We start from the raw sequence: 15,083 nt of genomic DNA, 5'->3' as shown, positions 1-15,083 counted from the left end.
TTTGTCAGAGACATGTGTATTGCTAATGTTCTCTACTAAGGCTGTGGCTTGCCTTCTAGCTCTCATAGTGATGCTTTCTAGTGATTAGATGTTACTCATTTTAATAAAGTCCAATTGATCAAGCTTTTCTCTTAATTTGTACTTCTTTATATCTTCTTTTAAATATCACTGTGAGGTCAGGGATGTAGTTCAGTTGGTAGCATGCTTGCCAAACATGCATGAAGCCCTGGATTCATCCTCCAGTACTGCATAAACTGGGCATGGTGAGACGCACCTGTAATCCCAGGCCTTGAGAGGTGGAAGTGTTACTGGAGAGAGCTGAGCTCTGGGTGAGCTTAAAACCCCTGAGCCAGTGGCTCTCAAGTCTTGAGTTATTGTCCACACTTAGCAAACCAATGAGAAACATAAACAGAGAAAGGGGTAAATTGTGAAGGATTTATTTTGAAAAGAGTCAAAGTAAGAGAGAGAATAAAGCAGGAAAGCTCCCAGGCTACAGGAAGTTCAGGGGGTGGGAGGACAGGGGAAGAATCTCACTTGGAGGCTTGAATCAGGTCTATTTACGTAAATTATGCATCTAATTAAGATGAGCCTCATTGCCAAGTCCGAATGTAAATGAAGGATATTGATTGTTGAGCCTGGGAGGAGTTCTGACTTCGAAAGAGTGCTAAGCCAAGGAAAAGCCCAGAGAAGAATCAGACTAGAGTTCTAGTCTCACCAGGGTAGGGTGGCATCCATGTTCCTTTGAGCCTGTGCTCCTAAACTGATGACCTTTAGAAGAAGGCTATCTTGCTTCTGGTCTGCATTAGAAGCAGAAAGATAAGAAGTTCAAGGTCATCCTCTGCTATGTAGCAATTTCAAGGCCAGCCTGATTTACACAAAACCCTAACTCTCAAAAACTCAATTAAAAAATTCAGTTAAACCAGGCATGGTGGCACACACCTTTGATCACAGCACTCAGGAGGCAGAGATATGAGGATCACTCTGAGCTCAAGGCCACCCTGAGACTACATAGTGAATTCCAGGTCAGCCTGGGCTAGAGTGAAACCCTACCTTGAAAGAAAAAAAATCAGCTAGGCATGGTGGCTCCACCCCTGTAATCCCAGTACCCAGGAAACTGAGACAACAGGATTATAATGAATTCAAAGGCAGTCTGAATTATATGTATATTGAATTTCAGGACAGCATGAACTATAAAGTAAATTTCTCAAACAAAACTTTAGTTGCTTACTCCAAGAACTTGAAGATATTCTGCCATATTTTCTCTTAGAATCTTTATTAATCAGTTTCTCCTTCATGTTTATACCTATGGTCCATTATATATTCTGTATATGATGGGAAGGATCTAATGCCTTCCTTCCTTCCTTTCTTTCTTTCTCTCTCTTTCTTTCCTTCTCTTTTTTATTCAATTGACCCAATACCACACCATTTAATTAAAGTTTATTGACAAATTTTTCAACCCACTTACGATATATTTAGACCATGTTCCTAAATCAAGAGTCTTTATACAAGTGGGACTAGGCACTCAATTCTATTTCGTTCAATCACTTATAGTTTCATAATATTTTATGGGGTTTGTTGTTACTATATAAATAGTACTACATTTGTTGCTTTCTCACTGCCGAGACAAAATACCTGACGAGAAGCAACTTCAAGAAGGAAAAGTTTATTTCAGTTTACAGTTCAGGGTTACAATCCCTCATGGTGGGGAAGACCTGATGACAGGAACTTCAGGCACCTGGACACGTTCAGACCACAGGGAAGCAAAGAGTGGTAAACAGGGGTGCTCATCTCCCTCCTTGATATTCAGTCCAAGACCCCAGCCCATGGCATAGTGCTGCTCACAGTTAGGATGTAGAAAATATAGAAAATAGTAATACAGAAAATCCCTCACAAATATTCCTGGAGATCTTGTCAAGTTAATAGCCAGCGATCAACCATCTCAGGTATTTTCAAACCTCCATGTTTTAGTGGCTGTCTGTGATCTACGGTTTAGCTCCTTTTGCTAAATGAACATAGCTAATGATTCATTTCAGGTGTTGGCATTATTTGTAAAATGTGCTGTCTGTGAACAATAGTTGTATTTCCTTCTTTTCAGTAGTCATGGATTTCTTATTTATTCTGCATATGTGGAGGTCAGAGAACAACCTCAGGTATTTGTCACCTTGCTTGAGACAAGGTCTTCCTTGTTTTATGCTTGTTTTTGTTTGCTTGATACCACTGTGTATGTGCCTGTCTAACTGGCCAGTGAGGTTCTGAATTATCCCGGCTCTGTCTCTCTTTGCCACAGATGCATAGGGATTACAGATGCATGTGCCACTTTGTGTCTGGCTGTACATGAGTGCTGGGGAATTAAACTCAGGCTGACAGGATTACTATAAGCACCTTTAACCACTGAACCATCTTTCCAGCCCTCACATAGGCATTTTGGGAAGTAGAGGCAGGAGGAGCAGGAGTTCAGAGTCATAACTACACATGAAGATGGAAACCAGCTTGGGCTACATAAGACTCTGTCTCAGAAAACTTAAATTTTTGAAAGAAATTTATTTTAAAAAATAAAATAAAAAGCCCATAAAGATGAGTTCTATTTGCAACCAAGGCTGAGAATGACTGAGCTTAAAGAACAGAATTTTTGCCAGTAGAGAATAACTATGTAAAATCAAATTTGTGGGATCCAAATAGCAACCGTCACCAAAGGAAATGTTTTAAAAAGACAAATACACAAGTCTTTCACTCTTGCTCAGAAAATATTCTCAAGGCTTTGTCTGCCTGCACACATACTATTGGGGGGCTGAACTTAGTATTTTATTTTCTTTTTTCGTTACCATAGCAGTTACTTTCTCCTTGCAGAGACAAACACCCAAACTGAAGTAGTTTATGGGAGGAAAGGGTTTTGCAGTTTCAAGGGGAGGTTTCATCATGGCAGAGCTGGCAGCCATTCCTCAGCCACATAGAGCAAGCAGGAGGAGCAAGCTGGCCCTCAACACTGGTTACGCTCAAGACCTGCCACCCCAGTGCCACTCCTCCTCCAGCAGAGCTCCACTTCCCAGAGGTCCCGCCAGCTGGGACAAAGTAGGAAGCTTAAATACAAACACTTGAGGCTATGGAGGACATTCACATTGAAACCATCACAGTTAGCATTTATTATAAACATTTTGCTTACATTCCTACATAAGGAGGCAGTTCAGGATTATTATTCCAAGTGTGGGCTTGGCATTATACAAACTTGGGTTTAAAATCTCAGCTTCAGGGCTGGGGAGATGGCTCAGTGGTTAAGAGCACTTGCCACTTAGGCACGAGGGACTGGGAGGACCTGAGACTATAGAAAGCATGGAAAAAAACGGCTGACATGGTCACATATGTCTTTAATCAGATGGGGGAGGGGCTGAAGAATTGCTGAGGCTCACTAACTGAAAAACTGCAGCTCCAGATTGAGGAAGAGACCCTGTCTCATGAAAGTATGTGGATGAGCAATAGAGAAGGGCCTCTGAAGTTCTCTGCCTTCTGCATGCGTATGCATGGTGCATACATCTGCACACACATGTGCATATACGAGACAATATACCATGCCACACATACTCTACACACCCCTCAGCTTTCTCTGGGGAGACGTCAAGCAAACTCCTTAAGAATCTAGCCGGGCGTGGTGGCGCACACCTTTAATCCCAGCACTCGGGAGGGGAGGCAGAGGTAGGAGGATCACTGTGAGTTCGAGGCCACCCTGAGACTCCATAGAGAATTCCAGGTCAGCCTGAGCTCAAGTGAGACTCTACCTCGTAAAACCAAAAAAGAAAGAACGAAAGAATCTGAACTTCAGAGGCTGTGGCTGTGAGATAGGACAAATGGTGTACCCACCTCGGGGTGAATGCTTAGGACTGATGTTTGTGAGGTCACGGCAGCAAACAACTGGCACACACCAGCCTTTCATTGAATGGTGGCTGCTAGCATTGGACAAAAGGAAGCTGGGTTCGTGTGAGCACATATATGTGCATCCATATGGACACTACCGAGCTGCACGTCCAGGTCCACTTCTGGCGGACTTACTGCACCTGGGCGTAATTCAGTGGTAGGGCCAGGGCATATTCAAGAAGCTCCCAGATCAACTGTCTCAAAGATGACAGAGTAACAACCACAAAAGACATAATGAATTCACCCTAGAGATCCGTTATCCGCTCGTTTGTTTGGGAAAGCTGGCTGCCTTCAAGGAAGACTGGGGACTCTCCTTGAGTGGCTCGGATTTACCATGGGATATCTCAGGCTCTGCAGAAAGAAAAGCATTCTGGTGTCGGGCAGCGTGGCAGTATCCAGCCGTGCCATCTGAATGTTAACAAAAATAGCGATATAAATCTATGGAGAGGCACTATTTTGAGCCCTTTAATGAACTTAATTAGTCATGTAGTCATCCAACAGTCCTGTGAAGTAGATATTGTTATTATCTCTCTTTTCCAGATGAGGAAATGAAGGCATAGGGTGGTTAAATAAGCTTGTCCAAGGTCATGCAGGCAGTGATAGGGACCATGTTCTTATCCACCACTGGTCTCCAAGCAGGTGACATGGGACAGATTGTTCTCCTAAGTGATTTGGGTGGTCTTCATGAAGATATCATATCAATAATTTGTTCAGTGATTTCATTTAATATTTTAGCTATAATAAATATCTCCATGCATGTAATTTTTCACTTCTGTTAAATGATCTTTTTAGGTTCCCTCCTTAGTGCCTGCCGTAACTCTGTCCAAGGGGATCAATGACTTTTTTTTTTTTTAATTTTTTATTTATTTATTTGAGAGTGACAGACACAGAGAGAAAGACAGGTAGAGGGAGAGAGAGAGAATGGGCGCACCGGGGCTTCCAGCCTCTGCAAACGAACTCCAGACGTGTGTGCCCCCTTGTGCATCTGGCTAACGTGGGACCTGGGGAACCAAGCCTCGAACCGGGGTCCTTAGGTTTCACAGGCAAGCGCTTAACCGCTAAGCCATCTCTCCAGCCCAATCAATGACTTTTTAGTTGTTGCTACATATAGCAGTATTTGCCAAACAGGCTACACCAGCTTCCAGTGTCACTAGCTAGTATAAGTTCACTACCCTCATCACCATCTCAAGCAGCCAAGGTGGCATTGTCTGCATAAGTAAATGTCCATTCCGACATCATTTCACTTTAAGAGCTACAAGGTTGGGAGCTGGTTGGAAATTTAAAGCATCAGGCATCATGAATATTCTTTCAGCTCCTGGGAGTTTCACCATATTCAAGGTTCTTTCACCATGCAAGTCAGCTTATCTAAAGTTGAATTCCACCCTCCATCAGTCTAGGCCCTGGACTTCCACACCGTGGAACTCTGGAGGTAAAGGGGTTCACACTTTTACCCCTGGACTTCTAGACTATGTAGAGCGTTGGAGATAAGGGATTTATGCTTTTGACCTTCTGTCTATGACATGTGCTGAATGCCATAAGATCTTGGCCATTTTTAAAGTTTTTTTGTTTATTTTTATTTATTTATTTGAGAGTGACAGAAGACAGAAAGAGGCAGATAGAGAGAGAATGGGCGCACCAGGGCCTCCAGCCACTGCAAACGAGCTCCAGCTGCGTGCGCCCCCTTGTGCATCTGGTTTATGTGGATCCTGGGGACTCGAGCCTCGAACAGGGGTCCTTAGGCTTCACAGGCAAGTGCTTGACCGCTAAGCCATCTCTCCAGTCCAATTTTTTTTCAGTTTTCATGGAATCAGAAAGATTTTAAAGCCAGCCTAGTTATCCCAGCTGTCCTCCTGCTCACACAAACCAGAGCATCTCATCTTTATCTTATCTACAAGCTCCCAGAGATCTTGTTAAAATGAAGACTCTGATTCTGCTGGTTCAGGGGTCAAGGGCAGAACCCAGGAATTAATGAGCTACCATACGCTGCTGATGCTGCTGCTCTTCAGACCCCACTTTGCGGAACAAGATAGTAAGACTCCTCCCCCGCCCACTTCAGTTGCCAGGGAGGGATTGTATCTAGGGCCTCCCACATGGCAGATAATCATCTTTCATTCTTAAACAAGTCAGAGAGCAAACAAAGCCCACACAATCCCTACAGCTCCCTAATTCCAGATCTGCCATGGGCAGGTTCCAGGCCCATGGTCTCCAGACCTTCTCTGAGCCTCAGTTTAACCATCTGTGTAGTGAAAGAATGACTAGACCCTCTGTAAGTCCCTTCTTTGACGTTCATTTGCTTCTCAGAAGTATTTAACGTGCTCGTATTATTTCCACACAATGTTCATTCAACAAGCAGTTCTTGAGCCACGAGGATTGTCCCAGCCCCTGTTTAAGTGCTGGGAATACAAGGATCAAGGAACTAGACATAGTTCTGCTTGGTGGGAGTCTTCTGGGATCAAGACAAGCATATTAGAGTTGAGAGTTAGTTTGGTAAATATTTCAATGGGAAAAGCCTAGGATGCTGTGGAAACCAATAGAAAAAATGAATCTGATGCTATGGGAACAAACAGAAAAATGAGTCTCACCTAGACCAGTAGGATTCAACAGGGAGCTCCCCTAGGGAATCGCTGCTCAGTTCACAGCTGAGGAGCATGAGACAGAAAAAGTTGGGCCAGGGGAATGGGAGCACATTCCAGGCAGAGGGAAAAGGCATCACGGAGGGCCCAGAGCAAGAAAGGGCATGATGCCAGTAATGAACTGAAAGAGGCTGCAGAGGGCGGGATGTGGAACAGAAATTCTGAGAAAGGAACAAGCTCTGAGGGCTTCCTAGGACGCAGGCATGGACATTTCTTTAAGGGTGGTGGCAAGCCTTTGAGGGGCCTGCAGAAGGGGTGGGATGGCTCATTGGTTAAAAGCACCTGCTGAGAGAGGAGACAGAGACAGAACGGGCGCGCCAGGGCCTCCATGCACTCCAAACGAACTCCAGATGCATGTGCCCCCTTGTGTGGGCATCTGGCTTATGTGGGAATGAACCTGGGTCCTTTGGCTTTGGAGGCAAGCATCTTAACTGCAAAGCCATCTCTCCAGCTCAATAAATAATTTTTTAAAAAAGAGAGGAAAAAAGCACCTGCTGCACGAGTCTGATGTTCAGAATTCAGATCTCCAGAACCCACATAAAACTGGACACAAGTTACACCCGTGTCTGTCATCCCAGCAGCAGACAGGAAGAGCCCAGAAGGTCGCAGGCCGGCCAGCCTGGCCCTCACGAGAGACACTGTCTCAAACAAGATGGAAGGTGAGGACTGGCACCCCAAAGTTGTCCTCCAGCCTTCACACATGCCATGGTACACAACACCACACACACACACACACACACACACACACACACACACACACACTCACACACACACACAGAGCTAGGGGTTAAAGTTTAGGAAAAGTGCTTGTTCTATATAGTACAGAGCTGAGCCTAGTAGGGACAAGATAAAATGTAAGCACCCTATGAAGACGACCTTTTAATTTTTGTTTATTTACTGAGAGAGAGAGAGAAGGGGAAAGAATGGGTTTGTTAGGGCCTCTAGCCACCGCAAACGAACTCCAGATGCATGCATCACCTTGTGCATCTGACTTACACGGTTTCTGCAGAATCAAACTAAGCTTCTTAGGCTTCTCAGGCAAATACCTTAACCACTAAGCCATTTCTCCAGCCCAATGAGAGAGACTTTTAAGAGTCCAAGCAAGGCTGGTAAAGCCTGCACTATGGCAGCTGCACTGGGAAATGAGACAAACAAGTCAGGGAAAATGTGGAAAGCAAAATGGGCAAGATGAGGAAAGCAAGGTGTGGAAGCGGGCATGCAGCTTAGCAGCTTACTGCCACCAACAACCGTGTGCCGCTCACGGGTCTGCGGACCCACAGGCTTAAGCTTGCTCAGCTGGGCTTGATTTAGATCAAGTACAGGTCTGCTGTGTGTGTTTCCCATTCAGAGATCCAGGCTGAAAGTCTAACAGCCACCTGGGCATCCGCAGCAACCTCCTGTTCTCACCATGCATGGCAGGAGCACGGAGGGAGACCAGGGCCCCCAGCACAGGGCCACTAGGCCTTCCGTGTCGTCGTTTCCTCACCCAAGTACACATGTATATTCCAAGGTGACAAGGCAAGGGACAGCGAGCAGGAGCCTGGCCTAGCTCTCGGGAGACAGTGTGGCCACTCACTGACAATAGGAATACAGAAAAAGTAGAGCTACTGAGGAAAATGAAGAGTACACTGTCCCGAGTGGTGGTGCGGCTGAGATGTTCCAACACAAGTGTCAAAAGGACATCTGGACAGATGGTCCCCAGTGAGGATGGGCTGAGATAGTCATGGTGAGTCATCGGCATGGGCTTAGTCAGGCGAGGGGATGAGCTCATCCTGGGACAGCTCTCAGGGCAGGCCGAGCACAGCGCGGTCAGAACACCTGCAAAGGGGAGTGGAGACAGGGTCTCTAGAAGTTCAAAACGGGAGTATTTCAAGGAAGAGAGAGAGAAGGAGGGGCTGGTCACAGGAGATCAATTTCAGTAGTGTGAGGAGACCAAAAGTAGCTTCCAGGGGTTGAAAAAGTAACTCAGTGGGTAAAATGCTGGCATTGCAAACATGAGGACCTGAGTTTCATCCTAGAGCCCTAGGGTTTGGTTTTTTGTTGTTATTATTGTTGTTGTTGTTGTTTTGAGGCAAACCCAATAGACTGGTCTGTTTTTTTTTTGTTTGTTTGTTTGTTTTGTTTTTTTTTTAATGAGAGAGAGAATTGGCACACCAGGGCCTCCAACTAGTGAAACTGAACTGCAGGCTTGTCCACCAGCTGGTACGCACGTGTGAGCTCGCGCACTTGTGTCTGCCGCCTTGCGCATCTGGCTTAGGTGCAACCCGAAGAGTCAAACATGGGTCCTTACGCTTCACAGGCAAGCACTTTAACTGCTAAGCCATCTCCCCAGCCCCAAGTTTTGTTTTGTTTTGTTTTGTTTTTAAATCAGGTCTATCTTGTCATCCCAGTGCCAAGGACACAGAGACAAGCAGATCCTTGGGGCTCACTACTCAGCCAGTCTAGCCTACATATTGAATTTCAAGCCAATGGGAGAGTCTGTGGTTAAAAAAAAAGTGGGTGGCTCCTGAGTAATGACACTAGAGGCTGGCCTCTGGCCTCTACACATGTGCATGTGCCGTCACACAATACACCTGCGCGCACACACACACACACAGAGAGAGAGAGAGAGAGAGGGAGGAGGAGAGAGAGAGACTAGACTCTCTTGGATGGGAGGGGTGGCCCAATAGCAGAGTACTTATTTGCCCAGCATGGGTGAGGAAGCTGAACTTTGAGACGGCAAATGGGGAAAACTACTTCAAATAACCTCAGCAAGGCACCCCTCCCTTGGAATAGGCTTGAGGCTCCAGTTGCCCCTTTCACACTTAACTCAAGTACATGGTTTATTAAAGAATAACATAGAAATCCCGAGTGCCCAGCTATAAGCCGCTCTGTGCAGTTTTACAAGGTGGGCACCCTGTGCAAACAGCACCACCCCCAAAGCCCTCCATTTGTCCTGCGACTCACTGGCACCTGCCACTTCCCTGTACCCCAGTTTGAAAATGATGCCAGCTTACTGGCATCCCCTGGGATCATGTGGGGACCTTGTTGAATAGTAAATTCTGTAGTTCTGAACTCAAAACTTCCCTCTGCAGTGCTCTTCCCTACCCCCTCAGCCCTTCGCTTGGCCATTGCCCTCGTTGTCTAAATGTACTGTGTGTCCACATGGCCCTGCATCTATGTGGAGGTCAAGGGAAGATTTCCTCACCTTCCCCCTCACTTTTAGGCAAAGTCTTTCAGTGTCCATCACTTGGTTCACAAGCCTCAGGAAAAGTGTTGATCTCCAAATTCCTTCTCACTCTAAGCCCACTAAGAGTATAGGAGCCCGACACACCTACCAGCTTGCCGAGGGGTCCTGGGATCTGAACTGAGGTACTCAGAGCTGCATGGCCAGCGCTTTATCCACTGAGCCATTTCCTCAGCCCGGTTGCCCTCTTTTGTTCATTTGTTCTTCCGGCTGTCATAACCATTGAAGAAACAGGTTCACGTGAAATAAAGAAGACAGGGAGGAAATCTGAAGGTGAGCCACACCAGCCTTGAGCTCAAGAAGAGAGATGTGTCCACCGGCAGTTAGCATGTAGTGTGATGACCATAGTCATGGAGGTGCTGGGTAGGGTTAAGGAGGGAGTGTGCTTGTTCATTCCCAGAGCAAGCACTTAGGAGAATAGCTGAAATCGCGTGGGCAGGGTCAACAGAACTTCCAAGTTGATGGCATGGAGCATGTCTGGGTTTCCTTTGTCATGTTATGGACTTCTGTGGGTGCACTTGGTAGCTCACAGCTTATTTTAAGCATGAAGTTAACTGCCTCCCTTACCATTTGCTTTTCAAAGCAGACCGCTGGCAATGTTTGAACTGGACAGTAGAGGGCACCAACAGACTTGTGTTTGATGCAATCTGTCTGGTTTCTCCTAAATCTGAAATTGGTGAACAGTTCCCAGAGGAAAGCAGGGTGGCCAAGCCTGGGAGTCACAATTTGAATCTAAGTTCTGCCTCTTGTTGGTGCGATCATACATGCGTTGCTTCAAATCTCTGGATCCCAAACTGCAAAATCAGGCCACGTTCACACAGACACCTTGAAATCAGTCAGCAGTGTTGAGCAAGGCCCATCTCTGCCTCTCCAACACTGGGATTACAGGGGCATGTCCCTGGGCCTGGCCTTTTAGATGTAGGCTTTGGGGGTTGAACTCATGTTTGCACAGCAAGCGCTTTAGCGGCTGAGTTGATGGGAATGTGCTCCACGCAGGAGCAACCAACCAGCAAGGAGTGCGCGCATTGCATTTTCCTGCTCAAACAGCACGGGGCAGAAAGCGCTGCGCTGTGTCCATATGAATGAGAAGCCCAGCAGCCCATGGAGCCCTTGCAGTCAGCAGGTGTGCTATGCTCCAAATCCCCCCATCCTGCATTGTTATTTATGAGCTGTGTCACAAAAGACGCAAGTCCCTTCTCTGACTTGAGCTATAGTCTCCACCTTATCCAAACAAAAATCACAATATCCCTATTATTCTGCTTCTACTGCAGCAAGAATCCTTTTCTTTCTTTCTTTCTTTCTTTTTTTTTTTTTTTTTTTTTTGGTTTTTTGAGGTAGAGTTTCACTATAGCTCAGGTTGACATGGAGTTCACTATGTAGTCTCAGGATGACCTCGGACTCACAGCGATCCTCCTACTTCTGCCTCCCAAGTGCTGGGATTAAAGGCGTGCGCCACCACGCCCAGCCCAAGAATCGTTTTTTGTTTTTTTTGTTTTTTGTTTTTTTTTATTTATTTATTTGAGAGTGACAGACACAGAGAGAAAGACAGATAGAGGGAGAGAGAGAGAATGGGCGCGCCAGGGCTTCCAGCCTCTGCAAACGAACTCCAGACGCATGTGCCCCCTTGTGCATCTGGCTAACGTGAGACCTGGGGAACCGAGCCTCGAACCGGGGTCCTTAGGCTTCACAGGCAAGCGCTTAACCGCTAAGCCATCTCTCCAGCCCCCAAGAATCGTTTTTTTAAAGATTTTATTTTTATTTATTTATTACAGACAGACAGAAGGAGAGAGAGTGCAAACAAACTCCAGACACATGCATCACCATGTGCATCTGGCTTACATGGGACCTGAAGAATCAAACGGGGGTCCTTAGGCTTTAAAGACATGTGCCTTAACCACTAAGCCCTCTCTCCAGCCCAAGAATCCTTTTAATTCAGTCCAACAAACATATTCTACTGCCTTAGGTGCAGTGCTGGATCCTAGAGAAAAATGTCTGGGGTTCTAGCAGCTGAGTGGGCTATTTAAGCTGGTGATCATAGCAAATTAGCAAAGACTGAAACGGAAATAAGAGGAACAGGCCTCGTTGCCTGTGATCCCGGAGGCACAAGAGGCTCAGGCAGTTCAACTAAAAGCTTGAAGACCTACTCCGGCTAGAGTGAGCCCAAAGCCAGCGTGAGTAATTAGTAGTAAGACCCTGCCTCAAATTATTTTTAAGGGGCTAGGAGAAGAACAGGGTTTTTGCTCAGTAATACAGCGCATGCTTAGTATGCATAGGACCTGAGTTTGATTCCCAGCACTACCAAAAAAAAAAAAAGAAAGGAAGGAAGGAAGGAGGGAGGGAAGGAGGGAGGGAGGGAAGGAAGGAAGGAAAAACAAACAAACAAAAAGAAAGAGAGAACAAAGGGAAGAAAAACAGGAAGAGAAGGAGCACTGGTTAGGCTTCCAGGAAGTCTCCCTGGAGGAAGTGAAATTTAAGAGCTTCATCTCCTTGAAGGCCCATAGTAGTTTACAGAAGCAGGAATCCCAAATGGAAGGTCAATGGCACATTTCAGAACTTTTCTTCCCTCCTCCCCTCAGGGTGCCCAGAGTCTTGACTCTAAACCTCTCTGTGTTCTCCCAGAAATCACTCTGATGAGAAGTATGGGGCCTGAGGAAACCGATGGATTTAGGACCGCTTGAGGAGGAAAGAAGCCCAAATTACAGCAATTTGAAAAGAGTGGGAGGCACCCAGGTGACACAGATCACCCAGAGGAAGGGGCACCCTGAGCAGGGTTTGTCGAGGGGAGCACCATGGCTCAAGACCCGGCTGCACCCTTTGCGGAGTTGGCAAGGCCAGCTTGCCTTTATGTACTGACATGCCATCAACCTGGTTCTGCCCCAACTGTTCTCTTTCCTCCTTTCTCTGCCCACCCATATTTGGTGTCACCATGTCTGGGAAGCCTCTGCTGCCTGCCGCCCTGGGCAGAGGTAGAGATAGGCTGGCCTTTGTGGCATTCCCCTGATCCCCCTTCACCTTCTCCTTGCACCCACCATCCAACCTCCCAGAAGCTGTGGCTGGGTGCCTGCAGGTGGGTTCTGTGCCCATGTTTTCCCTGTCCCCAGCTCCTGGCACAGAGCCTGACAGAGAGGACCTGGCTCAGTCAATGTTTGCTGAATTGAACTGAACTGAGCTGCACCAAGCCCGGAATTATCGACCCTTTCCAGGCAATGTTTTTGTTTTCCTGTCTTGGCAGGAAGCGGAGGGTACACTCAAAAAGGTAATTGAGAGTGTTGTGGAGGAATTACCTAGAGAAGACAGCACAGGCTACAGGAGATTAAAAACAGGGAAACGCCCAGCCATTTGCCGGCCTGGAAAGTGGTTATTTCTCCCAAACCTAAAGGAAGGGAGCTGGGGAAGAACTTGGTGAGGTGCAGCTTGGGGACAGAGCTAGGGGACCCATCCCACCCTCTTTGTCCTCCCTCCTGCCTCTTACCTCCTCCTGTCGTTCTCTCTCAGTGTTTGGGGCCCAAGGTTAACAAAGGAGCCCAGAGCGCAGTGGCCTGGATGGCAGCTTCCCGGGAGCCAGAGCTCAGTGAAGGGAAGGGAACACATGTGGACCGTCGGCTGAGGAAGGCCCCATGCAGACGGCTGTGCTCAAAACAGGGGGCACATTGAGCCGGCAACAGAACCACTTCGGGAGCTGATTTCAAACACAGTTTCCTGGGGTCCAACGCAGACCCACTAAGTAAAAATATCCATCCATGGGTCCTGGGAATCTGTATTTCTAAGAAGTGATCTCAGAACCACTCTTCTGAATGGGTGATTTGAATGGTGCAGTAGGAAGGGCTGACCCAGGATCTCTGGGAAGCATGGGATGATGAGATTTCTGAGCCTGACAAATTCATAGGCTGAATTTACAGAATCACCTCCAGGGCATGGGATCTGATGATATTGTTTCCTCTATCTGTGATGTCCAAAGGACAAGGAACCTGGTGCCTCTATTCACCGAATGTATCATGCCCAGGCTCTTTGGAGGGTTCTGATAACAAAGAAGTGAGCAGGGGTCCCCTGTCTGGGATTTCTTACAGTAACTTAGATACCATTCAGGATTTTTCTAAGCTTCCAAAAATCATCCCCAAGGAGGAGAGGACTCTCAAGCTCTGGGGAGGCAAATAAGCAAGGGCCTGGGCCCTGGGAGCTCCCTTAAGCTTCACTCAGCCACATGACCTCAATAGGCCAATTAAAGAAATAAGCAATAGTGAAAAGCACAGAGAGGAGATTTATTCAATGTGGCCATATTGGGAAAAGAAACAAATAAAGAGGACCAGTGCCTCCCCACCCAGCCCACTTCGGGTCATAGGAGGTTTAGGTGTCAAGAGATGGCAAGAGGCAGGTGCATTAGGCAGTGGTGGTCAAGCTATGGTCCCACCATCATCACTTTTGTCTGGGTTCCAGTCTCTCCTGCCAGGTGACTTGACAAGTTGTCAGAACTGTGAGAAATCTGTTTCTAGGAGTCAAGTTTCTCCTCGGGTTTGTGCCAGGCTCCAGCCTTTTCCTTCTCCTAACATGAGATTCCTGGAGAAATTTAGATAATTTGATATCCAAAGTGAGGGGCACAAGTGTCTCCTTAGACTCTCCCTCTCCTGCCAGGACAGTTGCACCCGGATTTCTGGATATATAGCTGCCTACAGAGTGTATGTATGAGATCCCATAGTGCCCTCCTGTACACAGGCACTCAGGAGGACTTATTTTCGATCTCCTAACCTCAGCAAATGGTGTCACTGTCTAGAAGATAGCCACCTATTGTTTACGCAGAAAGCTATGTGTGTGTGTGTGCATACCCATCAGGCCTCTTGGCCACTGCAAATGAACACCAGACACCTGTGCCATTTTTTTTTTTTTTTTTTGCATCTGGCTTATGTGGGTGAGTTGGGCATAGAACCAGCACCAGCAGGCTTTGCAAACAATCACCTTGAACCGCTGAGGCATCTCCCCAGACCCCTAGGAAGCTATCTTTGAAACCCCTGCCTCTTATGATTCAAGGACCAGATCTATTTATCCATCCCTAGCACTCCCATTCCTTCACTTCTGCAGTTTCCCACCAGATGGTCTTTATTGCCCCCCTTAGCTAGTGCAAGGGACAATAAGCTTCCTTGTCTGCCTCCAAATCATTGCTGCAAGAGGGATCCATTACTTATGCAAATTCTAAATATATCACTCTCCTTTAGGGTCCTCATTGCTCCACAGTGCCTATGGGACCAGGTCCAGACCCCTCCGTGAGGCACAGAAGGCTCTTCCCATTTGAATTTCTACCTTATTTCCCTGCTGTCTCTACTCCC

At 46.8% G+C, this 15,083-nt stretch overlaps 1 pseudogene; it reads left to right on the top strand.

Annotated features, from left to right (window-relative positions):
• LOC123464364 overlaps positions 1–12,443 on the top strand; it is an 86,790-nt pseudogene extending 74,347 nt beyond the window's left edge.
• The last annotated feature ends 2,640 nt before the right edge of the window (positions 12,444–15,083 follow it).

Source organism: Jaculus jaculus, chromosome 1 (assembly GCF_020740685.1).
Source record: "Jaculus jaculus isolate mJacJac1 chromosome 1, mJacJac1.mat.Y.cur, whole genome shotgun sequence".
Lineage (NCBI taxonomy): Eukaryota > Metazoa > Chordata > Mammalia > Rodentia > Dipodidae > Jaculus > Jaculus jaculus.
This window is presented reverse-complemented; position numbering and strand designations above follow the sequence as displayed.